The sequence below is a fragment of the Macaca nemestrina genome, chromosome 8, assembly GCF_043159975.1.
Source record: "Macaca nemestrina isolate mMacNem1 chromosome 8, mMacNem.hap1, whole genome shotgun sequence".
In the NCBI taxonomy this organism is placed as follows: Eukaryota; Metazoa; Chordata; class Mammalia; order Primates; family Cercopithecidae; genus Macaca; species Macaca nemestrina.
This window is the reverse complement of record NC_092132.1, coordinates 8,696,366-8,722,712: the sequence shown is the minus strand read 5'-3', so window position 1 is coordinate 8,722,712 and position 26,347 is coordinate 8,696,366. Positions and strand designations below refer to the sequence as shown.

The 26,347-nt window shown below is 38.4% G+C and overlaps 1 long non-coding RNA gene across 3 annotated transcripts; it reads left to right on the top strand.

The window, feature by feature from the left end:
- Positions 1-117: 117 nt before the first annotated feature.
- Positions 118-23,403, top strand: LOC105488261 (uncharacterized). 3 transcript variants are annotated; one of them, XR_011606702.1, is made up of 4 exons: positions 118-226; positions 7,746-8,118; positions 17,702-17,804; positions 21,979-23,403. It is a non-coding gene; the product is annotated as an uncharacterized lncRNA (long non-coding RNA). The 3 variants fall into 3 exon arrangements; XR_011606700.1 differs by lacking the exon at positions 17,702-17,804 and adding an exon at positions 9,994-10,173; XR_011606701.1 differs by lacking the exon at positions 17,702-17,804 and having other exon boundaries at positions 21,979-23,402.
- Positions 23,404-26,347: the final 2,944 nt, after the last annotated feature.

Here is a 26,347-nt window from a genome sequence, read left to right as displayed (position 1 = left end):
GGCTGGGGAGATAAATGTTTCCCAGAAGCAAGTAGAACCCAGTTGGCCCCCATCCAAGTTGGGAACATGACACTAAACCCTGGAAGCCTGGCAGCTTCCAAAAGCCTTCATGTGTCCCTTCCAATCTGCCTGCCTACAGAGCCTCACTTCATTACAAACAGCACATTAGATTCAAGGAGACAGTTCTGTATTCCAGCTCGGTGTCTGGTAGGTTTTGTGATCGCAGGTAAGTCACTTAAATATTTTAGGGCTTAGTGTCTTGATGTGAAAAGCCGGATAATTCTGTCAAAGTTTTGATTAAACAAGCTAATAGTTATAAAGCAATTTGCAATATGCATGGTGTCACACGTGTCCGTGTGAAGAGACCACCAAACAGGCTTTGTGTGAGCAATAACGGTTTTTAATCACCTGGGTGCAGGCAGGCTGAGTCCAAAAAGAGAGTCAGGGAAGAGAGAAAGGGGTGGGGCCATTTTATAGGATTTGGGTAGGTAGTGGAAAATCACAGTCAAAGGGGATGTTCTCTGGCGGGCAGGGGTGGGAGTCACAAGGTGCTCAGTTGGGGAGCTTCTGAGCCAGGAGAAGGAATTTCACAAGATAATGTCATCAGTTAAGGCAGGAACTGGCCATTTTCACTTCTTTTGTCATCTTCAGTTGCTTCAGGCCATCTGGGTGCATATGTGCAGGGTTGGGCTCAGAGGCCTAACACATGGCTCATTGTTAGAACCCCAAACTTGAGAGTCATAATGATTATTTATTTAACCTCACCTCCTACAGTCCTGAAAATATGCCCTAAATTCAATCATGCTGAGCAACTCTCTTAACACACTGGGACAAACCATAAGTTTAACATATTTATAATTCTATTTTAGATTACTGCTTTTTAAATCTATTTATCTCATTAAATTTTCTTTTGCTAGAAATTGTTTTTATTTGGTTCCTGAGCTTTCTACATATGCAATCATATCAACTGCAAAGGGGTATATGTTTGTTTCTCCTTTTACAGTATTTATTTCATGTTTCGTTTTTTATCTTGTAGCAGGACAAACTGCAGACAAAACTCCTCAGACACTGAGTTAAAGAAGGAAGGGGTTTATTCGGCTGGGGACATTGGCAAGACTCCTGTCTCAAGAGCCGAGCTCCCCGAGTGAGCAATTCCCGTCCCTTTTAAGGGTTCACAACTCTAAGGGGGTGCGTGTGAGAGGGTCGTGATCAATTGAGCAAGCAGCAGGTATATGACTGGTGGCTGCATGTGCCAGTAATTAGATCAGAACAAAACAGGATAGGAATTTTCACAGTGCATTTCTATACAATGTCTGTAATCTATAGATAACATAACCAATTAGGTCAGGGGTTGATCTTTAACTACCAGGCGCAGGGTATGGCGCTGGGCTGTCTGCCTGTGGATTTCATTTCTGCCTTTTAGTTTTTACTCCCTTTTTCTTTCTTTGGAGGCAGAAATTGGGCATAAGACAATAGAGGGGTGGGCTCCTCCCTTAATCTCATTGTGTTGGTTAGATACTTCAAGATAATGTTGAATAACAGTGTTGATGGTACACATTTCTTTGATTTTTATAGTAATCAAAGACTTCAGCATATTACTATTTACTCTTGCTTGCTATTACTTCTTGTAAATAATTATTGCACTTAGATACATATCTTGCATTCTTACCACCTACATAATTGATAAGAATTTTCAATTTGAGGTGAATTATTCATATTTAAATATGTTTTCCTTTTGTTGTGTTGAACAATTATTTTACTTTACTGTTAGATATGATTTGATAATATCCAGTTATTAATTTTTTGCATCTAAGGTCATAAATAAAATTGTTCTGCCGGCCTACTGTTATTTCTATCATTCTGTAGCAGGATGAGCTGCGGACAAAACCCCTCAGACACTTAATCAGCTGGGAGCATCGGCAGGCTAGTGTCTTCAAATCCGAGCTCGTCAGGTGCTCAACTTCTGTCCCTTTTAAGTGCTCACAACTCTAAGGGGGTCCACAGGAGAGGGTCGTGATCGACTGAGCAAGCCAGGGGGTACGTGACAGGGGCTGCGAGCACTGGTGGTCAGAGTGAAACAGAACAGAATGGAAGGTTTCACAATGCCCTTCCAACACAATGTCTGGAATCTATAGATAACATCTGTTGCTAGGTCAGGAGTTGAATTTTAACTACCAGGCTTAGGTCAGGCAGTCCCAGGCCTGGTTTTGGGTCTGGTTCCTTGGTTTAGGGTCTGGTTCCTGGGCGCCGGGCTATCTGCTTTTAGTTTCGCTTCTCTTTCCTTTTCTGAGTGTAAAACAGTATAAAACAGTAAGAGAGGGTCTCTCTCTTCCCTCAATTCAACAAATATTCATTCAATATATATTCATTGGTAGATTTATTCCAAAAAATTGGGAATTCAAAGGAATACAAAAACATACATTGTCTCTGCTATTATGGAGCTTACAATGTAAAAGACACAATTAAAATTGTGATAAATGCTACAACTAAGATGAGCCCTTAAGAATGTTAATGATGAAAGTAGTTAACCAAGTTTAAGCAACAAATCCACGTTGCTGTAAAATTTTTATTGGACCTCAGATTTAAAAGATGCTTAGGAGAGAATGTGATAAAAGAGAAATAGAGGGAAAATGGTTGCGGGATGTAGCCACACCCTAGGTGATATGTTTAAGAAAATACAAGTAATCAGCTAAGCAAAGCTGGCCTCTGTGAAAGGGATGTGAGGAATAACAGTACTGAGAAATAATACTGCAAAAAATGCTGGAGGCTCAGGCACAGAGGTGATACTACCATAAAATGCGACCATTGTGGGTTTTCACCTGACTCAGAGGGCACTAAAATTTTTGAGTGAGAGAGCTGAGTTGGCATCAAATATAAGGTCTGTAGCACCAAAAAAGATGTGCACTAATAAAAAAAACAAGACAATCTTAACATGGTACATTAGATATCTTAACACATTCAAGTATGCTTATTATAAAGTAGGTATTTTGTTGTCATTGGCATACCTCCCTAAAACCTGGTGCCTTTATCTGGTGCCTCTGGGGAGCCAACTGGCTACTAAATTTGTTCTCCAGATATCTGTTCAGGTGTGCCAGTAATGAGGTCATTATAGTAAAATGGTAAATGCCAGTGAGAATTAAATTTTGTTTTTGCTTGAATTATTGCCTAAGAATACCAGAGAAAGTAAAGAAAATTAGAGTAAAAGATCTCTGCCTTACATTGAAGGTCACAAATGTAATTTTGTAGTCTTACTTCAATGAATGCCTATTGCAGAAAGTTATCCAATGTAGCTGTTAGCTAAGATAAAAACAAAATGTCGTTCTGTTATTATTAGTGAATTTATTCAATAGCCTTTATAAAAAGATGCAATTGTCACTCTTCTACCCCACACAAAGGTATTACAACTCTAAGATTACTCCTCCCACCAACCCTTTATGGGATTATTTCATTCTCTTATGGTGGTTATCACTTCCACTGTAATTTAACACTAAATTGACGCAACCTCTCTCACTAAGCTGTAGTGTTGGAAGAACACAATCATGCTTCTACAACTTCTTGAGAAGGAGTAGTGCTGGGATGGGTCATATGCAGAGAAAGATGCTGACAGGCATTAAAGTGGCAGATTCTAGAAAGAGGATTATGAGGAAACACATTTAAGATCAGCTGACTCTTTCCTTCATTCACCACCCAACCACAAGCAGTACAGAAAATGCAACCCTACATGTGTCCAGGAGGGAGGAAGAAAACTTATAAAACACTGTTTTTTCTTTTATAGATATATCTTCATCACCATTGATGTTCCTCAAAATTCAACCCTTGGGTCCTTTTTCTTGTCTGTCAGTGCATACTAAAAAGAAAAATTAAAAAACAACAACAAAGTGGCAATAATAACATTACTGCTAGTAACCCAAAACCTTATCATCACTATCATAAGAGTAACAGTAATCGCTAATATTTATTGTTAAATAATAGTTACTCTAACAACCATTTAAAAAACAGAACTATCATCTCTTCAGCTTAGAATCTCCAATGTCTAATACAGTAACTGGAAAAAAAATACATGGTAAAATATGTGTTAAAATTCAACTCTAATCATTTCTTTCTCAGAATAAATAGTTATTGAAATAAACTGTTCATGGTAGCAAACACCTGGTTCCGACTTCTTTGCAATCGTGCATCTTTAAAAATCCTCTTTCATTTGGACAGGGAGTAATGACCACTTCTTTCTCAAAGCCTAATTTATACCACAAATGTATTAGAAAATTAATTTCATAAAGGAGAGAAAATGATTAAGCTCCAATAAATGTCCAGCACACCTGGAAAAATGTGAATTATTGAAAATAGAGTCTGTGTTCAATCTTAAAAACCTGGAACAACTGCTTGTTACTGTAGTTTGTTTTATCGAATTGCTGTGATTAAAAAGGAGAGTGGCTTTTCCATTAAAAAAAAATACACCCTCCACCTCTCCCCACCACACACAAAACCTTGTCAGAAGCACAGAATTTATCACCTTGATTTGCTGAGTTGGAATTGCCCTGGTGCCCAAAAGAAGTCTGCAGGGTAAACTGTGAGTAGTCTAGGCTGGGCGGTGTTCTCCCACTGAATTGAAAAGTTATACTTATTAGAGTACACTAAATTTATATATAGTGGAGCACCAGATATTGGGAGAACCTGCTCCCGATGTTTAACGTGGGTTCTTTTCTATTTCCTAAGGGTCTCGGCTGGGTTGAGAAATAAAGGGAAAGAGCACGAGAGAGAGAAATTTAAAGCTGGGTGTCCCGGGGAGACATCACATGTCGGCAGGATCCGTGATGTTCCCCGAGCCTTAAAACCAGCAAGTTTTTATTAGCGATTTTCAAAAGGGGAGGGAGTGCACGAATAGGGTGTGGGTCACAGAGATCACACACTTCACAAGGTAATAAAATACCCCAAAACAAATGGAGGCAGGGCAAGATCACAGGACCACGGGATGAGGTGAAATTAAAATTGCTAATGAAGTTTTGGGCACGCATTTTCATTGATAACATCTTATCAGGAAACAGGGTTTGAGAGCAGATAACCTGTTTGACCACAATTTATTAGTTACATTTCTCCATATCTTAAAATCCCCTAAGCTGTTTGAGGGCAATTACCTTTATACCTTATTTAATTTTGTGGCCTTAGTGTCACATGTTTGGAATAAAGTAACTATTCAAAACTATTTATGAAGGAAAAGAAAATATAGTAAGAAATAAATAAGGGAGACAGGAGAGAGAAAAAGAGAGGATATAAGCATGACATTTTCATGTAATTAGTACTCATAATTGAAAGCAACATTTTATGTTTTATATCAATTACCTCCTGTTCACTAAAATGGCTATGGCTATCCTTAAAACATATATATGATACTTTAAGAACTTGCATTGTGGAGGATCACCTGAACTCAGGAGGTTGAGGCCTGGGTGAGCCAGGATCATGCCACTCAACTCCAGCCAGGAAAATGAGAGTGAGACACTTTCTCAAAATAATAATAATAATAAAATACTACTACTAATAATAATTTGCATTCTTGCCTTGTGTCAGCTTAGAAATTCAAACCCTGCTTGGCTGAATGATGAGTAATTGTACCATCCTGCACTGATAGATTTCTTAGCCATTTCTAGATGTTTTAATTTTAAAAGAAAGTAGCATTATAATCAGAACAGATGAGTCCGGATCAAAATAAACCACACATAAATCTCAGTCATGCACCACGTAAACCATATTGTGAGATTCGTGAGTCTCAGGATTCTCCCACCTCCCAGTTGAAGACCCTAGGGAGGACATTCCCAATCATTCTGTTTCTAAAAATAAAGCCACATATTGACTTCAAATCTGTCTGTTGTCACTTTAAGCTTTATTTGTTGACCCAAATTATCTCTCTTTTCCATGGCAATGCTTCAGAGGCTACAAAGCTAATCACAGAGCTTGTTTTAGTAAGTTTGATAAATAAAAGTTATTCCATGCCTAGTGGTCTTGTTCTCCCGACAAACCAATGTTTTCATTTAGGTAAACACTTCTCCTCCTACGTGTGAGCAAAGCCCTTCTAGGAAGGGAGCTTGATTGCCTTAAGGCAAACAGTATTTTCTTCAATGTGGAAAGTTACTGGCTCAGTGAGGTAGATTAGTACAGCATTAAATAAAAGTTGTCCACAGTTAATCTGCTGTGTGGGACAGAGCTGAGTGAGCTCCTTCACACTCCAAATGTATTCCTTGGTCATGGTCTAGCATTTTAATATCTCTATGCCAAACATTTTTATTTATAAAATGGGAATAGTTATAGTCACTGCTTTACATATTTTTTGAGAAGAATGAAATCTTGTTAAGTACTAGAACAGTGACTTAAACACAGTAAGTACTAATTAAAATGTAGCCTTAATTATTATTGTTATTAGGAACTGATCTTTGAACTGCCTGTCCAGTTCAGAGTAAATATTTGAACTTTTGCTTTTAACACACAACAAAATCATATTCTCTTTTGCTGACTCTGAACAGTCTCATTTGCTGCTGGTAATTTATTGATAGGAGAGAAACCAGCCTTGAGATAAAAAAAAAGAATGGAAGAGACAAGGTTTTTGATTCTATTCACTGAGATGCTGAATTGTATGGCATAAAGTCTACACACCACTTTAGACACAGTGGCATGATCTAGTAAACGCTCATGATTGCAGAAACTGATACTTTCACCATTTAAATAATAGCAAGCAAATGCTTAGCAAAGACTTTGAGATTTTGATCCCAATTCTTCTAAGAATGCACTGAGTATTAATTTTATTATACCATGTCTGGACCTATAATTATGGTTACAAAGAGCAGAGAAAGCTTTTCATGCCATTTAAAAGCAACATATCCTAAGATAGTGTCATTCAATGTCCAGAGAGAAGAGCATTTTCTGAAGATGAAGATGAAAGCCAGAAATTTCAAGAGGTTGAGCGTAATGTAGTTTAAAACAAGGGCATTTTGTGGACTCAGAAGTATGTCATTATGTATTCGTGTTTAAAGGACCATTATAGGTGATTTTCTATCATGTTAAGCTCTTAAATCTAGTGCCTCTCTCTCTCTCTTTCTCTCTCTCTGTATATGTTTCTACTGGTACTTGGCAGATTTGTTGATTTTTTCAAAATTCATGTCTTTTGATTTGCTTTTCTTCTTAGTTTAGGAATTTGGGGCATATTTATTCAGCACATCACTATGAACTATAATAAACCCCAGCTGAGATTTTATAAACCATATTAATATTAATAAATATGAAACAGGAAATGGATACAAAGCATAGTTATACATCCCAAAAGAAATTGAGATTTGTAGCACACCCACAGCTCTTTAGAACTTTACTTTTACATGGGAATTTCTTGTTAGCTGAAAACATGTGTTCGAAAATGGCTATGTCTAAATTTTAACAATGGATACTTTGAAGTTAGCTTCTTATGGTAATATAAGAAAATTCAAATGTTCTTCATGCTAATATAATAATTATCACAGACAGTATTTATTGACTCTTCTCTGTGCCAGGTCTACTGTGATAGGCACTGCACACTTGTGATCTCATTTTATTCTCATCGTAGTCTTTGAATAGTCTTTTCAAGCAGTAATAATAGAATTATTTTCTATTTCAACTGCATTTAATAGAAGAGAAAACTGAGATTCAAAGAGGTTAAATAACTTGTGCAAAGTCACAAAGCACAAAGAAAGTGTGTAAATTCAAAATTTTCGACTTCTTCCTTTTAGGAGTTTGGGTCTCTGTCTTCTGCCCTTGGATCTGATTGGGCTTTGTGTATGCTTTGAATAAGAAAATACAAAGGAGGCGATGCTGCCTGTATCAGTACCCAGGTATTTCAGAGACGAGTAGTTTCAACTTCCTGTCTCTTAGAAAGTTGCCTTTTGGAAAACACTCCTAGATGCCTTGCCCTGGAGGAAACCAACACTAGTCTAACAGTCTTGGGAGAAAGTGAAACCATGACAGATGGTTCCGAAAGAAGAAACATCCGGGGGAAAGAAAGAGAGGTCAAGAACACCAAGACACTAGGTCCATGAGACAAGATGCCATCTTGGAAGAGGATACCCCAGCCACAGATGCTCACTCATCTTATGTGAATCAAGGGTAATCCATCTAATTGATATATTTTTGAACATCTGAACTACAATGTCAGGAGGATAATTAAAGTTTATTTTAAGCCATTAAGTTTTGAGGTCTTAAAAATGACATAGCATTAGACAATTGGAACACAATTTTGCCCCTAGAATCAAGATGCGACCTTAACAAAATGTTTTCAAAAATTGGCATTGGTTTTCAGTCTGGTCAATATACTGGAACTAGAGTGGACTTGAAGACATTGAGAGCTTGAGGGGCAGCAAGCAAAATGCCACTAGAGAAAGGAGAAAAGAGAAAAGATGAAGTATATTTTGCAGTGGTGGAAAGCTCAGTGAAATTGCTGCTTGTAATAATAACAATAATAAAAAGGAAAAGATGGCTAAAGATATTTTTAGGCAAAATGTTGAAAGTGTTAAATGATTTAGATGTGTATGAAAATGTGTACATAGTAATAGATGAGTTGAAAGAAAACCTATTTGATATTTTAGTAGTGTTATGAGAAATACAAATAATACAGGACTGGCCTAGTTTGAAAAATAGAGCTATTTCTCATGCACATTTCTACAATTAGCAAATGGTTCTCAAAGTAGGTCACAGCCCCAAAGAAGGAAAACAAATGCAGAGTGTTGCCACTGATTTGACCTGTGGCTTCACAGGAAAATTCAAATCAAAGATGTTCTGTAAGATCTTGATGAGATCTGGAAAAGTTTAGAGTTACTTCATAGATGCTCTTAATTAAACAAAATAACCCATAAAGACAGTATAGTCATGACCTGTAAACTCATTCAAACCGTAGAAACTCTAAGAATGCTAATTGTGATCTCGTAGTAGCTTTACAACGATTCGAGGTCTTGGAATACAAATATGGGTGTGGTTAATAAAGTAGAGTATTGGTAACATAAGATTGCCGTAAAATTGTTAAAGGAATTACACCAGCTTACATTAACAGAATGATAAATGCCCAAAATGTGTGTGTATACATACATACGTGTATACGTACATACGTGTACATATATACACGTATGTATGCACATATATACATATATAGTTATAAATATATTAAAAACATATGATATACTATTATATAAACACACATATATGTATATATGCCTTTGGATTTATAATTATGGGCAAGAAGCTGGCTAAGATTACTTAACTGCATGTAAAACATAAATCTTATAAAAAGAAAAGATGATTTGGGGGGTGAAGTCCAGAGCCCAGAAGGTGTAGGCAGTAGTTGCAGGATGTTATTTCCTAGTCAAGCAGTAGAATAACATGACAATGTGGTTTCAGAATTGGTAGGGCTCATTGACCATTTCATGACTTCTTTACTCCTTTATTTGAGGAGAACTGTTTATTGCAGTTTCCCTGTACCTCTCTCCTCAATGAATACTGCACGTGTTGGGTGGTGTGGGGAGAAATAACATCTCTTTAATCCACAGGTTTTAAGTTTAAGAAAAACTACACTTCTCCAACATAAATTTAATGTACATGGCAACCCTGACTTCCATTTTGAGCCTGAAGAAGTAAGGGGATGAGACTTTAAAGTACCTTGGGAGCCAGTGGGTATATTTTCTGTAATATAGCAAGGCAACTATTCTGCGACCAGGCAGTGTATGGTGGCAGAATAAAGACAGTCACTGTATTAGTTTGCTAGGGCTGCCATTAAAAGTACTACAAACTGGATTGTTAAAACTACATAAATGTATTGTCTCACAATCCTGCAGGCTGAAAGTTCAAAACGAAGGTTTAAGTAGGACCGGTTCCTTCTGAAGGCTTGGGGGAGAATCTCTTCCATACCTCTCTCCTAGCTTCTGGTGGTTTAATGACAATCTTTGATATGCCTCAGTTATTTTTCCTAACTTCTGTCTTTATTTCATATAGCATACTGAGTGGAAGGATATTTGTGCCTATCATATGACACAGCAGAAAATCTTCCAGACAAAAGATTAGAACACTTAATTAAATAAAATGCAACGAACACAAAGAAAGTGTATGAATGAGATTTGGAAGTCATCTATCAAAGAACACAGCTCAAGATATCCCGGGGATGGTGTTTAGTTGGTATTCCATATTAAATCATATTTTTATCTTTAGACTAATGAGCACTGCTGCCTAATTGAAATTTCCTGTTCAGTGTGTGTTAGGAGACAATTGTGTAATAATATTTTGCTCTTCTTTCTACGTGGGAAATCCCTGAACTGCATGGGTTAGATAGAATTTCCACATCTTTCTTTGTATTCAATTAGAGCTCAGTCCTGCTGGGACCCAGTGAGGTGCCATGTACCAAACACCTCAAAATTGTATGCCCCTCTGGACAACAGAAGGAAATATTTATGCACCAGATTCCACATAATTCTGTTCCCATTGATCCAAAGGTTGCCCCACAAGGCATTAATAAATGTGCACTTTCAGATTCTGTTGTAATTTTGCATTTATAGGGCATGGAAGAACTAACAACTAAAACCTTCCTTGATTAGTCATCGAGTTTTAGTTTTACTTCTTTCTGTGACATATGGTACTGAGATTCAATTGCTTCTAACAACATGAGAAACTAGAAAATGACCATGTGTAGTTGATGTGTTAGTCAGTAGAATCATTACTGTCAGTAGAATCATGTAGTAATGATTCTACATCATCTGGTGAAAATCCAGTTGATTTTGCTGGACAGAGCCTCAAAAGCTGAGGGTACACGAAGTACAAATTCCCAAAGTGGGTCACTAAAGTAATGATCAAATTATCTCTCACATCTCAGTTCCCAGACCCTTTAATCCTAACCTTTGGTATAGAGGACCATATATTGCCTATTGATTCTGTGCATACACGTGAGGGCTATGGTACAAGACCTCCAGTGGATGCCTGAAACTGAGCATAGTATGAAGCCATTTGCCGCCAATCAGAACATGTTTCTGCTCATGTCTTCTACTCACGAACTTTTCTTTTTAACTAAGCATTTATCACACACTAGCTGTAACTTTTGGGGTTTGATGTGTGACAGCAAAACTAGCACAACTTTTTTTTTCTCTTCACAATTTTACTGATAGAAGATGTGTTCTTACCTTAGATCTTAGCACTCTCAGCATACAATACTTTTTCTTTCCTTATTAACTAGAAAACTTTCACCTTTTCACTTAGAGAAATCATTTTTATGGCCTCTTTTCAGCATTTCCTAATTGCCAACATCACTATTCTTCCATTTCAGGGCCATTATTAAGTAAAAATAAGGATTATTTTTACACGGGCACTGCAATACTGGGACAGTTGATCTGATAACTCAGCGGGCTACTACGTGACTAAAAAGTGACCACATAGTTAGGATGCACAAAGGGATGATTCATGTCAGGGCAGGTCAAAGCAGGACCATATGAAATTTCATCACACTACTCAGAATTGCCTGCCATTTAAAACTCATCAATTGCATGCTGTTGTAGAATATTCTGTTTAATATTTTCAGACGATGGTTGACGGCAGGTAACTGAAACCATAGAAAGCAAAATGGTAGATAAGGAGGACAACCTTACTGAATCCTGGAGGAAAGTACTCCAAACCCACAGGGTGTTGTCTCTGAGCCAGTACCTTAGCTGATCCTTCCACTGACCATTGCAACATCTATCGTGTAGCTGCTCTAGGTGATGTGGTTTATGGTAGCAAAAGTGGATCCTGGGTCATGTGGTTACTGTCACACATGGTGCTAAGATTCAGTTGCCCCCAACCATTGCAAAACTGCTTTATCATGGAAAGTGTCTCTCATTCTGAAGATATGTTGTGTGGGATCCCATTTCAGCAAATCAATCATTCTTGTCTGGAGCCTCTGAGGAAAGTTTTTGTTTCCAAACTTATTTTACATGTTGAAAAAATTTGTGTCCTTGAAGTTAGAGGACTGGTGTTCCCATTGCCTTGCTGGCTGTCAATATTAACCATCACGTAGTCAAAAGCCTTAAAGAGTCGGTATGCTATATGAAATAAAGACAGAGTCTCACTCTGTCGCCAGGCTGGAGTGCAGTGGCGCAATCTCAGCTCACTGCAACTTTTGCCCTGGGTTCAAGGGATTCCCCTGCCTCAGCCTCCTGAGTAGCTGGGACTACAGGTGCGTACCACCACACTGAGCTAATTTTTTGTATTTTAGTAGAGATAGGGTTTCACTATGTTGGCCAGGATAGTCTTGAACTCCTGACCTCAAGATCCACCCGCCTTAGTCTCCCAAAGTGCTAGGATTACAGGCGTGAGCCATGGCGCCTGACCCCAACATAGGTAGTATAATATCTTAAGTTCATAGCTGATTGATAGTGATTGAAATTAACAAAGAGTGAGGAGATCTTCAGTCCTTATCACCTGTACAACTTGGAAAGCTCTTTAAAGTCCTCTGGACTTTAGCTACTCTTCTATTAGGTTGGTGCAAAAGTAACTGCAGTTTTTGCCATTATCTTTAAGAACAAAAAGTGCAATTTCTTTTGCACTAATCAAAAATAAAATGGAATAACGATATCTGCTAGACTTAACTCTCGAGATGCTTCACAAAATAAATGATTATTGATTGTAGAAAACTACCTGTAGTTTGGAAAACAGATACAAGATTTGTACCATTTTTACAGACTTAGGATAAGTTTTCCTTTTGCAATACAAATAAATAAGTGTAATTTAAAATTAGCAGTATAAGCAAGGCTCATTGGGAACTCTGTCATTAAAGCATAATTTATTATTGGCCCATGAAAAGAATTAATTAATTAATGTAGTTTTTATTTTTTAGAGACCGGGTCTTGCTCTGTTGTCCAGGCTGGAGAGCAATGGCATGATCACAACCCATCACAATCTCCACCTCTTGAGTTCAAACAATTCTCCTGCCTCAGCCTCCTAAGTAGCTGGGACTCCAGGTGTGAACCACCATACCCAGCTAATTTTTGTATTTTTTTGTAGAGAAGGAATTTCACCATATTGACCAGGCTGGGCTCTAACTTCTAGATTCAAGCAATCCACCTGCCTTGGCCTCCCATAAGGTTGGGTTTACAGGCATGAGCCATCACACCTGGCCTCAAGAATTAATTAACTTTAAATAAAAAGATAATGCTAATTTCAAACTCTTCCTGCCAATAAGTTGAAGAAGTTCTCTCCATAACTGATATTTAGCAGTACTTTATATTTGAATTAGGATTTTTTTCCCTGAGTGAAGTATAGTATACCTATACAGCTATAATTTTTCTTAAATTTTATTTTATTTCAATGGATTTTGGGATACAAGTGGTTTTTGGTTACATAGATGAATTATATAGTGATGAAGTCTGACATTTTAGTGCACCCATCACCCAAGCAGTGTATATTGTACCCCAGTAGGTAGTTTTTCATCCTTGATCCCTCTCTCACCTTACCCCTTTTGGGTCTTCAGTGTCTATTATACCACTCTGTCTTACTCATAGCTTAGCTTCTATTTATAAGTGAGAACATGCAGTATTTGGTTTTTCATTGCTGAGTTACTTCAATAAGAATAATGTCCTCTAATTCCATCTAAGTGGCTGCAAAATACATTATTTCATCTTTTTATGGCTGAGTTGTATTCCGCAGTGTGTGTGTGTGTGTGTGTGTATAACATTTTCTTTAGCCACTCATCCATTGATGGGGGCTTAGGTTGATTCAATGTCTTTGCAATTGTGAATTATGCTGTGATAAACATATTCATGCAAGTGTCTTTTTGATAAAATGATTTCTTTTCTTTTGGGTAGATGCCCAGTAGTGGTGGGATTGTTAGATTGAATGGTAGGTCTACTTTTAGTTATTTAAGAAATCTCCACATTGTTTTCCATAGATGTTGTACTATTTGCAACAGCAGTATATAAGCATTTCCTTTTCACCACATCTGCACCAATATATATATGTATTTTCACTTTCAATAGTGGCCATTCTGGTTGGAGTAAGGTGGTATCTCACTGTGGTTTAAATTTTAATTTCTCTGATGGTTAGTGATGTTGAGCATTTTTTCATATGTTTATTGCACATTTATATATTTTATTTTGAGAAATGCCTATCCATATCATTTGCCCACTTTTAAGTGACATTATTTGCTTTTTATTCTGACTTGTTTGAGTTCCTTGCGGATTATTGATATAAGTTATTTATCAGATTCATGTTTTGTAAATATTCCCTCCCATTCTTTAAGTTGCCTTTTAAAAGTGATTATTATTTCTTTTGCTGTGCAGTATTTTTTTAAATTTTATTTAGTCCAATTTATTTATTTTTGTATTTGTTGCATTTGGTTTTGGGGTCTGTCATAAATTCTTTGCATAGGCTGATGTCCAGAAGGGTTTTTACCTAGGTTTTCTTCTAGAATTGGAAGGATTCGGGTCTTAGATTTAAGTTGTTAATCCACCTTGAGTTAATTTTTGTATATGGTGAGAGATCAAAATCCAGTTTCATTTTTCCACATGTGGCTATCCAATTTTCCCAGCACCATTTATTGTATAAGATATCCCTTCTCCAGTTTTTGTTTTTGTATATTTCATCAAAAATCAACTGGTTGTAAGTATTTGGCTTTATTTCTGGGTTCTCTCTTCTATCCCATTCATCTATGTATCTACTTTTATACCAGTAGTACCATGCTCCTTTGGTTACTATAACCTGATAGTATAATTTTAAGTTGGGTAATGTGATGCCTCCAGATTTGTTCCTTTTGCTTGGAATTGGTTTGGCTATTTAGGCTTATTTTTTGTTCCACATTAACTTTAGGATTATCTTTTTCTAATTCTGTTGGGAATTACATGGATATTTTTATAGGAGTTGCATTGAATCTGTATATTTATTTGGACAGTGTGGTCCTTTTCATGATATTGATTCTTCCTATCCATGAACATGGGCTGTATTTCCATTTGTTTGTGTCATCTATGTTTTCTTTTAGCAGTGTTTTTGTAGTTCACCTTGTAGAGATCTTTCAACTCATTGGTTAAGTTTATTGCTATGCCTGTGTTTTTGTTTGTTTGTTGTGCGGGTATTGTATTCCTGTTTTAATTCTCAGTGTGGTTGTTGTTGATATATTGCAGTGCTACTGATTTTTGTACATTTATTTTGTAAACTGAGACTCTACTGAACACATTTATCAATCTAGGATTCTTTGGAGGAGTCTTTAGGGTTTTCTAGGTATAAGATTATAACACTGGCAAACAGAGGTAATTAGATTTTCCATTTTTCCATTTGGATACCCTTGATTTCTTTCTCTTGCCTGTGCCCTGGCTAACACTTACAGGACTATGTCGAATAGAAGTGGTGAAAGTGGGCATCTTTGTCTTATTCCAGTTCTTATGGGGAATGCTTTCAACTTTTCTCTGTTCAGTATAATGCTGGCTGTGTGTTTGCCATAGGTAGCTTTTATTAACTTGAAGTATGTTCCTTCTACACCTACTTTGTTGAGAATTTTTATCATTAAAGAATATTGAATTTTATTGAATGCTTTCTCTGCATCTATTGAGAATATATTCATACATCTCTAATTTCTATACATCAGTAATTCCAACTGGCATATTTTCAACTTTTTGACTTAACTGAAATAATACGTGAACAGTCCTCAATTTAATGTTCTTGAAAGACTAACTAGTATTATCAGATGCTGATATTTTTTGATAGGACCAGTATTTAATGTCTATATAGTTCTCCTAATCTAGAAAAAGTAGTAATGACTTGAAATTATAGGCTTGAATAATTAAAAATTTGATCTTGAAGACCTGTGGTAGGCAGAATAATGACTTTCAGGTGTTCATACATTGATTCCTGAATTCTGTGAAGATGGTAGCTTGCAAGTCAAAAAATATAAAGACCTTTAAGTGGGAATATTGCCTTGAATAACCAGAGTAGACACAATGTCTTTACAAAAGTCCTTATAAGAGTGAGGCAGATAGATTAAATGAAAGAAAGAGATATGGCAGTGGAAGTAGAGGCCCAAGATTCAAATAATTATGCTGCTGGTTTGAGGATGGAAGGGACCATAGCCAAGAAATACAGATGGCCTCTAGAAGCTGGGAAGGGAAGAAAGGGACTTTCGTATAGACCCTCCAGAAAGGATGCTATTGTGCTGACACCGTGATTTTAGTCAAGTGACACCCGTTTTGAACGTCTGATTTTCACATAATAAATGTATGTTCCTTTAAGTCTCTAAGTTTGTGATACTTTCTTACAGCAGCATGGAAAATGAATGCAAGTTTTTTACCAGTTATTGAATTCCTACTATGCACTAGGAACCATTAATATAACAATTTTCCTGTTCTTATGGAGGTCATTTAGCTTGTAAAGCTTTTTATTTACATTAGGTGATATTTCAAAGATATACCATCTAAAGTTTAAACAAAAAATATTCTGGAATATGTTGTGGATTTACTTCTTTCTGAATACTCTGAACACTGGCCATTTTAAATGTATTCTACATAAACTATGTATTATAGATCAGCAATAAATACAATCCCCAACATTTAATTTGTATCCATGATTTCAGTTTAATCAACTGAAAAAAGTCACAATATTACTTGTGGATTTATTGCTAATATTATACAGCTGGAATAAAACTGAACAGTAAATTTTGTAAAAGGAGGCAATTGTCGACATGCCACCACTAAATTGTGATAAACATGTTACACATTAGAATGTGGTTATTTGTTAAATAACCAATTTTATGACCCAAATAAGGTGGTAATGCCTACATTTTTCTTTAAACTAGTAATCACCCTGTGATTCTCCTGAACTTCCAAAATCTCGTATTATGCCTCAGAAATAACAAGGCAGAAGAGAAAGAGAAAGGCATCAGGGACATATCACTCTGTTGGGGCAGAAATGCTTTTCCCAAATCATCCCCATGACCTTAGGTTAGGGCTCACTTGTATGTTATGGGAATCCTTCTAGCTACAGGGGAGGAGAGACCTTGTCAAGAACATACTTAAATACAATTTGTTGCCTTAATAACTCAACAATGATGATAATTGAGGAAGAGACAGAAAGAGTTAGCTCTAGCTCACTTGAATGAAGCCTGGAGACTTATATAACCTTAATGTACTTTGAGGAGAAATTTGACTGTGATTAAGATCTACTTTAGAGAGATGGATTTTGGCATATTCTGGCTGAGAGTTGAAAATGCTTCATCTTGTTCAATTTCTTTCCCAACTCATCAAAGCAAGGCTAGTTGGAAACTTCTTTACTTAGAACATTCTATTTTCAGCTCACCCTGAACTTATTCAAAATTCATTTGGTCTTAAAATTAATTGATACAACCCCATATTCAGGCTGCCTCTGCACTGGAAATCAAGACTTCTAGGCAAACATTTTTCATGATTTTTTTTTCCTTTCAAAAAATTTTATTTGTAAAAATTTATGAGGTACAAATGTAATTTTGTTAGACAGATATATTGGGTAGTGGTGAAGTCAGGACTTTTAGTGTACCCATCACCAGAATAACATACATTGTACCTATTAAGTAATTTCTAATCAATACCACCCCTGAAATCCCCCAAACTTTCAAATCTACATTGTCTATCATTCCACACTATGTCCATCAGTACACATTTATTTTTTGTTTTTCTTTATTTTATTTTAATTTTTTGATACGGAGTTTCACTCTCTCTCCCAGACTGGAGTGCAATGGCACGATCTTGGCTCCAGCTCACTGCAACCTCTGCCTCCGGGTTCAAGCAATTCTCCTGTCTCAGCCTCCTGAGTAGCTGGAACTACAGGTGAATGCCACCACACCTGGCTAATTTTTGTATATTTAGTGGAGACAGGGTTTCACCATATTGGTGAGGCTGGTCTCGAACTCCCAACATCAGGTGATCCATCCACCTCATCCTCCCAAAGTGCTGGGATTACAGGCGTGACCCATCGCGCCCAGTCTGTACACATTATTTAGTTCTCATTTATAAGAGCACGTGGTATTCGCTTTTCTATGTCTGAGTTGTTGAACTTAAGATAATGGCTTCCAGTTCCATCCGTGTTGCTGCAAAATACGTGATTGTATTTTTTTTCCTATGGTTGTACAGTATTCCATTGTGTGTGTGTGTGTGTGTATGTGTGTGTCTATATATCGCATTTTCCTTATCCATTCATCAATTGGTGGATGTTAAGATTGACTCCATATCTTTGCTATTGTGAACAGTGCTGTGATGACATATAGGTGCAGGTATCATTTTGTTTTTGACAGAGCCTTGCTCTGTCACCCAGGCTGGAGTGCAGTGGTGTGATCTCGGTTCACTGCAGCCTCTTCCTCCTGGGTTCTAGGGATTCTCCTGCCTCAGCCTCCCAGGTAGCTGGGATTAAAGACATGCACAGCTATGCCCTGCTGATTTTTATATTTTTAGTAGAGACAGGGTTTTACCATGTTGGCCAGGCTGGTCTTGAATTCCTGACCTCAGGTGATCCACTCACCTCCGCCTCCCAAAGTGCTAGAATTACAAGGGTGAGCCACCACGCCCAGCCAGGTGCAGGTACCTTTTTGATAAAATAATTTCTTTCCATTGGGTAGATGGCCAGTAGTTGGATTACTGGATTGATTTTTCTTCCTTACTTTCCACGCATTCAAAAGCAAATGCTTCTTGAGCAGCCACTCTGAGTTGGGCATTGGAGTCAGTCCTGTATACATCGAGGAACACCACAGACCTTCTGTCCTGAAGGAATTTTCTTGTAGTGAATGTATATATATGGGGAAAGGAGAGAAATAGGAGTAAATAAAAAACGGTCTTCTCCTAGGTCACTGATGTATTTATTTTTATTGAACATAGTTGTAATGTTTGGTCCGCATCCAGTTTTTGATTCTAACAAGTGATTACTATTACTCCTTTTTTTTTCAGAATCATTTTCTTTCCATGTACGTCTCTCTGTTTGTGTGAGGGAGGGGGAAGAGGGGTACAATTTTATTCTGGATTTTCCTCTTTTCCTCTTCTTCTTACATATTCCTTCTCAGAAATTTCCTGGGATCCTGGACTTTTTTTCCCCCTCTGAAATGTTGGTATTTCTGGTGGTCTTACTTATCTCCTTTGACAATAGGAGGAATTCTTTCATTCATTCATGTTAATGACCATTCAAGTTAATAATGAATCCTAAGCACTGTCTGTAATTAAAATCCTTTCCTGACATCTATACTGCTCACTTATTAATGCCTCTACTTGGATGTTTCCAGGACACCTAAAATCCAGCCACTTGAACTCATCAGTGCCCTCCTTCCCTTAGGTTACCTTTCTCAGTAAACTGTATTTCCACCCCCTCCCTTTCTCAGTCCCTCTCACTTGTTTACTAAATCTTAGTGAGTCTACCTCCTGAACACCCTGCACCTCCGCTCCTTCTGGCCACCTCACTGCCTCCATGCTAGGATACTGCAGCCCTCTCAGGTGGCTTCTTCTTCCTGCTTGGCTCCCTTTAACTTATCCCCCTACCACAACTAGAAATATTTTTAAGGGCAAAATGGGTCTTCATCATTGGGCTAAGATGTATCAGAAGTTCGGGGATCTGCAGCACTCTTTATAGTGCTTGCATTTCTTCACTCACTGCAGTCAAGCTGGCAAGCACACAGGGCCTTTAGCAGGACTCTGTTCATCATCTTGTCCCCAGGTGACATACTCTATTGCCAAGGATGAGAAAGCCCACAGTTGGAGGTGGAGGCTTACCTGGCCCACATTTACTCTGCTAACTTACACTTCCTTAGCTATTCTCTTATTGACACTCTCTTCTTCTCCTTCTTTGTTTTTAGACAGAGTCTTGCTCTGTAGCCCAGGCTGGAGTGCAGTGGTACCATCTCGGCTCACTGCAACCTCCACCTCATGGATTCAAGTGATTCTCCTCCCTCAGCCTCCCAAGTAGCTGGGACTACAGGCAAGCGCCACCACATCCAGCTATTTTTTTTGTTTTTTTGTTTTTTGTGTTTTTTAGTAGAGACAGAGTTTCACCGTGTTAACCAGGATGATCTCAATCTCCGGACCTCATGATCTGCCTGCCTAGGCCTCCCAAAGTGCTGGGATTACAGGTGTGAGCCACTGCACCCGGTCGACGCCCTCTTCTTAATACCCTCACAGTTCACCAATACGAGGGGGTGCATCTATCTAGGTTTCCCTGGGACACTTTGAGGGAAACTGACAAAACAAAGCACTGTCTTTTTTCTCTTAGAAGTGTCTCCATTTTGATGGTAAATTATACTATTATTTTAGTTACAAACCTTAACTTGCCTTGTGATATCTAGTTTATTTAGGATTTTGTTTCTCACTATTACTTAAGCTCCAGAATTAGAGGGATGCTCATTTGTCCTCTATTTTGTATCCCAAAACTAGCAAGGTGTAGGTATGCAGTTGTTAGTTATTTGTACATAGAACAAGGGCATCTCACTGTATCCTTTCCAGGAAAGACGGTTTCCATCACATCTACGTGAATGGCACCTCGTCTGGTGTGAAGAGCATTCCTGATCTACCTATCCTGGCCCCAGTTTGGTGCCTGGCCGGCAAACAGGTTCCCAGGGCTTCCACTAACGCCTGCCATGACATCATCTTGCTTCCTTTCCATCGTGTTTAATAGTCTTCCTTCAGATCTGAAGCACCTGCAGACAGAAAGCTTAGCTGCCTTCGTCACACTGTTATTTTCATCGCCTACCACATAGAGTGTGTTTAATAGATGTATTTGGAATTAAATTACTCAATTAATGTTGAATGAAATGGATGCTAATCAAAGAAAATGAAGCGCATATGTTTTCCAGGTAGATAAAAGAAGAGACAAAGAGGAAGGGCATTACGAGGAGTAGTGACAGAATGAACTCTTTCCAATTTTTTTTCAAATTTTTTTTTTTTTTTTTTTTTTTGAGATGGAGTCTCGCGCTGTCGCCCAGGCTGGAGTGCAGTGGCACGATCTCGGCTCACTGCAAGCTCTGCCTCCCGGGTTCACGCCATTCTCCTGCCTCAGCCTCCTGAGTAGCTGGGACTACAGGCGCCCACCACCTCGCCCGGCTAGTTTTTTTGTATTTTTTAGTAGAGACGGGGTTTCACCGTGTTAGCCAGGATGGTCTCAATCTCCTGACCTCGTGATCCGCCCGTCTGGGCCTCCCAAAGTGCTGGGATTACAGGTTTGAGCCACCGTGCCCGGCCAAAAAAATATTTTTAGACTCTTTAAAGTTTATTAGTTATGAACTCTACCAAATTTTCAGTGAATTCACACATGTATTGAGATAATATTGGAGTTGGTTAGAAACCTAGTATTTTATCACAGTACTGAAGAATGTTAATTCTTCTCCACATCTGATCACTTGGTAACCTCCCAGAGAACACTTGAGAATAGAAAAACCACAGAGACTCACGAAGTAACAACACTTTAGCAGTTCAAATATTTTTCTTCTTCAGGGTTAATCTGATGTCTTAGAGATATATTTAGTCTTTTGCTGGCAAGGTTGGAAAGTGGCTTCTAGGTCCTCGTGTGGAGGTTATTAGACCATAGACAGCTAGTTTCCTACTCTTCAGTAAATAATGTCTGGAAATAATTCCCAACATCCATGTCACTACTGGAAAAGAAAATCAGAAGATAAGACAGGCCATACACTCATTGGGCAACCATGAAATGTCAGGTCCTGTTTTTGATACCTCACTAATAGATGTATTTTTCCCAACAACCCTATGCAGTAAAAAATTTATTATTCTTAAAATCAAACTGTAATGGCAAAATAAATAGTGGATGAAAATGAAGGACAGTTCATCATTTGTATGCATGTATGGGTGAGGGAGTGCATGTTTGTGTATGTGTACCCATCAGTGTATGAGTATGGTGTGAGTGTGTGCGTTTGTTAATGTGGGAGTGTGAGTGTCTATGCATGAGTATAAGTGTGTGTGTGAGAGAGAGTGTGTGTAAAATAATTACAATCCTGCTCACATCTTTTCTTTGCAGGCACTTCCTGATTGCAAAGACAAATATGCTTCTTTGGGTCCATGATGAGGAGGCATCGAGGACTTCTTGCCCCACCCTGGCTCTGTAGCCAAAACCCTGGCTATCTGGATGAGTTCCTCTGAAAATCAGACAGTCTGCGATGCTCTTCCAGCTACTCAACTTCCTGATTAATCAGAGTGCCTTAATGTGGGACTCCTTGCCCAATCATAAGACCCATCCCGGTCCTTCATCATAGAGTGCATGGTGGGGAAGAGGGTACACCTCAGCCTCATCCAGGTCCCACACCCCACTCCTGGTCCTCTTTATTTGAAAAGTTCATCTGACTGGGCCTATGGTGAGAGGAGGACAGGGAGCTGAGCTAAATCTCCTGACCATTTGTGGAGATGAGCTAGAGAGTATTAGTTTTCTTTACAGTCATCCTGTCCTACGGGATCAACAGAGTTCATATTTAAACTTAGGATAATACCCATCAGATGGCTGATTACATGGACTTCGAGTCATCTAAACCTAGAGATAGACCAGGTTATACGAAGGACACTAACAAGCTAAAATCTTAGGAACTTAAAACACTGAAATTATCTTTCTTATTCACACTATGTGTGTGTTCACTATAGTCAACTGTGACCTGTGTTCCACTCTGTTATTGGGCTTACTCCGGGACTAAGGCTCATGGTGTAGATGCCGTGTTCTGCAAGGTGATGACAGAGGAAAAGACTGTGGCAAAGTCCACAATGGATGGTCAAGCCTCTACCTGTCACTTGTGCACACATGGCCTGAGCCAGATCAATTCTCATGACCTAACCAGACTTCAGGTTAGAGGGAAAAAAAATCTTATAGGAAAAGGAAGGAACTGCAATGTGGATCTACAATGGACTCTGCCACTTTTAAGTGTTTATGTCAAAACACTTTCAGAAGAGAGGTCCTTGAGTCAGTTTCCTTCATGGTAAAGTGAAAATAACATAATCAGTAGCTACCACATGAGCTTCTTGTGATGATAAAATGAAACAATGCATAGAAATCATTGAAAAAGTGTAAGTATGGAAATAATTGCAGTAACACACTGTGATTGAAAGAACAACTCCTGAAAGTAAGCTGGTTCTAACCTGGGCTCCACCACTCCTTGGAATCATAAACTCAGAAAGTCACTTTGCATTTGAGACTCCATCTGTAAAATAGTTTCTGATTCAATGTGTTTCTGAGATTAAATGAGATTAAGTATTTAAGTGCTATTATGGTTCCTGAAACAAAATAAACACCCAATATATGTCAACTAGTATTTCTGTTTTTATTTGGATTAAAGAAAGTAAGTTGGATTCTGCCCCTTGCAGAGCATCTGAAACATAATGTGAATAATAATGCGTGGAAGAATAATATTGTGGTTGAAAATGATTTGAGTTTTCAGTTAGAGAAGTGCTTCTTTGCCATTTTGAAGTCATGGATCCAGTTGAGAATATGATATAAATTATGGGTCCGTGCACCTTAAATAAAGCATATAAAGTAAGCATTGCATATACTTTTGGAGTTTCTCACATTTTTCATGACCCTTGTCTAGCCCGTGTTTATCATTTTACTCTGCAGGAACAGCATGGTGACCTGTTTTTCTCTCCCCTTTTTGTTATTGTCCTTTCTGGTCAATACTGTGGTGTCTGTGATGATCTGGGTGGACCCACTTCATTCTCTGGTTTTTTGTTTGTTTGTTTGTTTTGTTTTTGTTTTTCCCCTTTGGAAAAAAAATAGGTTTAGAGAAGATGCAAACAACTTTGAAAATATACACTAATTAATTAATCAACAGAAAAAGCTTTTTTGTCCTAGAAGCAATGTGTTTCTTACAAAAGATATCACATGCAGGACTATTTTTTGCAGAACCATAAAAGTCATGTCCTTGTGTGAGGAAAAACAGACATGATAGATAGCAAACATAACCCTGTGGTTAGATTTCCCTTTAATAGCAAGAAGCAGGGCAGTTCCACCCAGACACAGCTCTTTTCAAAGTGCTATCTTGATTGCAAACCAAGAAACCTCTTAGCAGTTTACCAAATGGGACTCTTTCGGATATGTGTTTCCTCATGTTTGTTTGGCACTCCGAAATCTCAGGAAAGATGAGATAATAGGGAGAGCATCTTTGGGATCTGGGATGTCCTTCTTAGTACTGTGTTCAGAACAGAGCAGCACCTGGGGCCTGAAAACATTGTGAAGTTCCTCCTCAGGGTCACCAACAGCACAACCCAGAGACTGGCAGGGGAGGTTGAAAATGACTGTGGAGGGAGCAGGGAAGTTTTTCTAGAAATTCACAGAACCTGAGAACACATCCAGCCAGCCATTCTGCCTGGTGAATAACTTCATCAACATTTGGAGAAGGAGGGTGCCTCACAATAGACTCGTCACAGATTAGCACTAGCACTTACTTTTCTATCTCATCTCCACCCCAAGGGATCATGTCAGAGCAAGCTGGGTATGATTCCTTGGAATGAGACACGGTCAACTTAGAATTTCGACGCTACTTCTTACAAGTTGTGTGAGTTGACTATGTTATTTGTTCTCTCTGAGCATCACTTCCTTTTGATGTCAATGAGCATTGGAAGTGTAAAGATTTTGAGGGATAAAAATAATGTATTAACAAAGAGGATATAGTAGCCGTTCAGTAAGTGTGAGCTGTTTCCATTACTGCTGCCTAAATTGAGGTAGAAACCTATAGGTTTATCTCCTTTCAAAGGAGCTCAAAAGCCATCTCGCTGAATCTTTCCCACAGCCTGGAAGCATGGTGTCTTTAACTTCTCTTTGCTTTCATAGTACTTTGCACATACTTCTGCTTACTGAACAATTCTCTGTTAAGTCCCCAAAGTGCCAGATATGAGGCATACAGAATGGACCCTGCTCCTAAGTAGCTAGGAATCTAGAGGAGGAGCCCAGTAAATACGTAATTCCAGAAGTGTGCATCCACACAACAACTCAGGAAGACCTGCATTCTTACCTTCATTTTTATATGAGGCTCTGAGACTCCAAGTAGTTAAGTAGCTTGCCAAATGCCATGCTAGTAGCAAACTGAAGGACTCAGAACTCAAACCCAGGTCTGTGTCAGTGCAGACCCCTTGTACTTTCTATAACAGTAGCTTTTTCTGCCTGCTGATATAAAGCTACATATTCACAGGTCCTGGGGAGTGGAATGCAGACCTATGTTTTAGAATGGGATGTCATTCCAATCAACACACATGTACCCCCTCCATCCCTGCAGTGCGTGTTTCCCCATGGTACTCACAGGAGACTGAGACCTAGAGATACAAGCAAAGAATCTGAGGTCATGCACACATTCAGCTAAGCAGAGAGATTCCACCCAGTTACTTTAATTTAAGAGACTAAACAATTAGTCATTATGCCTTGATGCTTTGCAAGTAGCATTCCTTATGCTGGTTAGGTCTCTCACTGAACTCCAACTTCCTTAACAAAAGGGACCATGTCTTGTTCCTATGCCCTGTGGACGGATGTATGTCTTAATTGGTGGACAAGGTAAAAGGGGCATAAAAATAAGAAGCAAACAGAGGAGAGAGACAAACAAAAAACACACAGTAATAAAAGTCTGTGATTTTAGTTTGTTTTAGAAAAGGGTGATGAGCCACAAAACATTCCCAGAAATAAAACCAGAAGGAAATCTGTCCACTGACTACCTCAGCAACTGTATACGCACATTAGGGTTTATCATGGTCAAATGAACCAAAAAGACATGGATCAATCATACTTCAGCCACACACACTTCATAGATATTCTCCCTTGGCCTGTGCTCAACCAACTGAGATGGTGAACATCTCCTCTGTAGGCCTTAAGAAAGAATGTAGTAAGTGATCCCTTTACGGGGTATATACCCAAAAGATTATAAGTCATGCTGCTATAAAGACACATGCACACATATGTTTACTACAGCATTATTCACAATAGCAAAGACTTGGAACCAACCCAAATGTCCATCAGTGATAGACTGGATTAAGAAAATGTGGCACATATACACCATGGAATACTATGCAGCCATAAAAAAGGATGAGTTCATGTCCTTTGTAGGGACATGGATGAAGCTGGAAACCATTATTCTGAGCAAACTATTGCAAGAAAACCAGACATTGCATGTTCTCTCATAGGTGGGAACTGAACAATGAGAATACTTGGACACAGGAAGGGGAGCATCACACACTGGGGCCTGTCGTGGGGTGGGGGGAAGGGGGAGGGATAGCATTAGGAGAAATACCTAATGTAAATGATGAGTTAATGGGTACAGCACACCAACATGGCACATGTATACATATGTAACAAACCTGCACGTTGTGCACATGTACCCTAGAACTTAAAGTATAATTTAAAAAAAAAGAGAAAGAAAGAATGC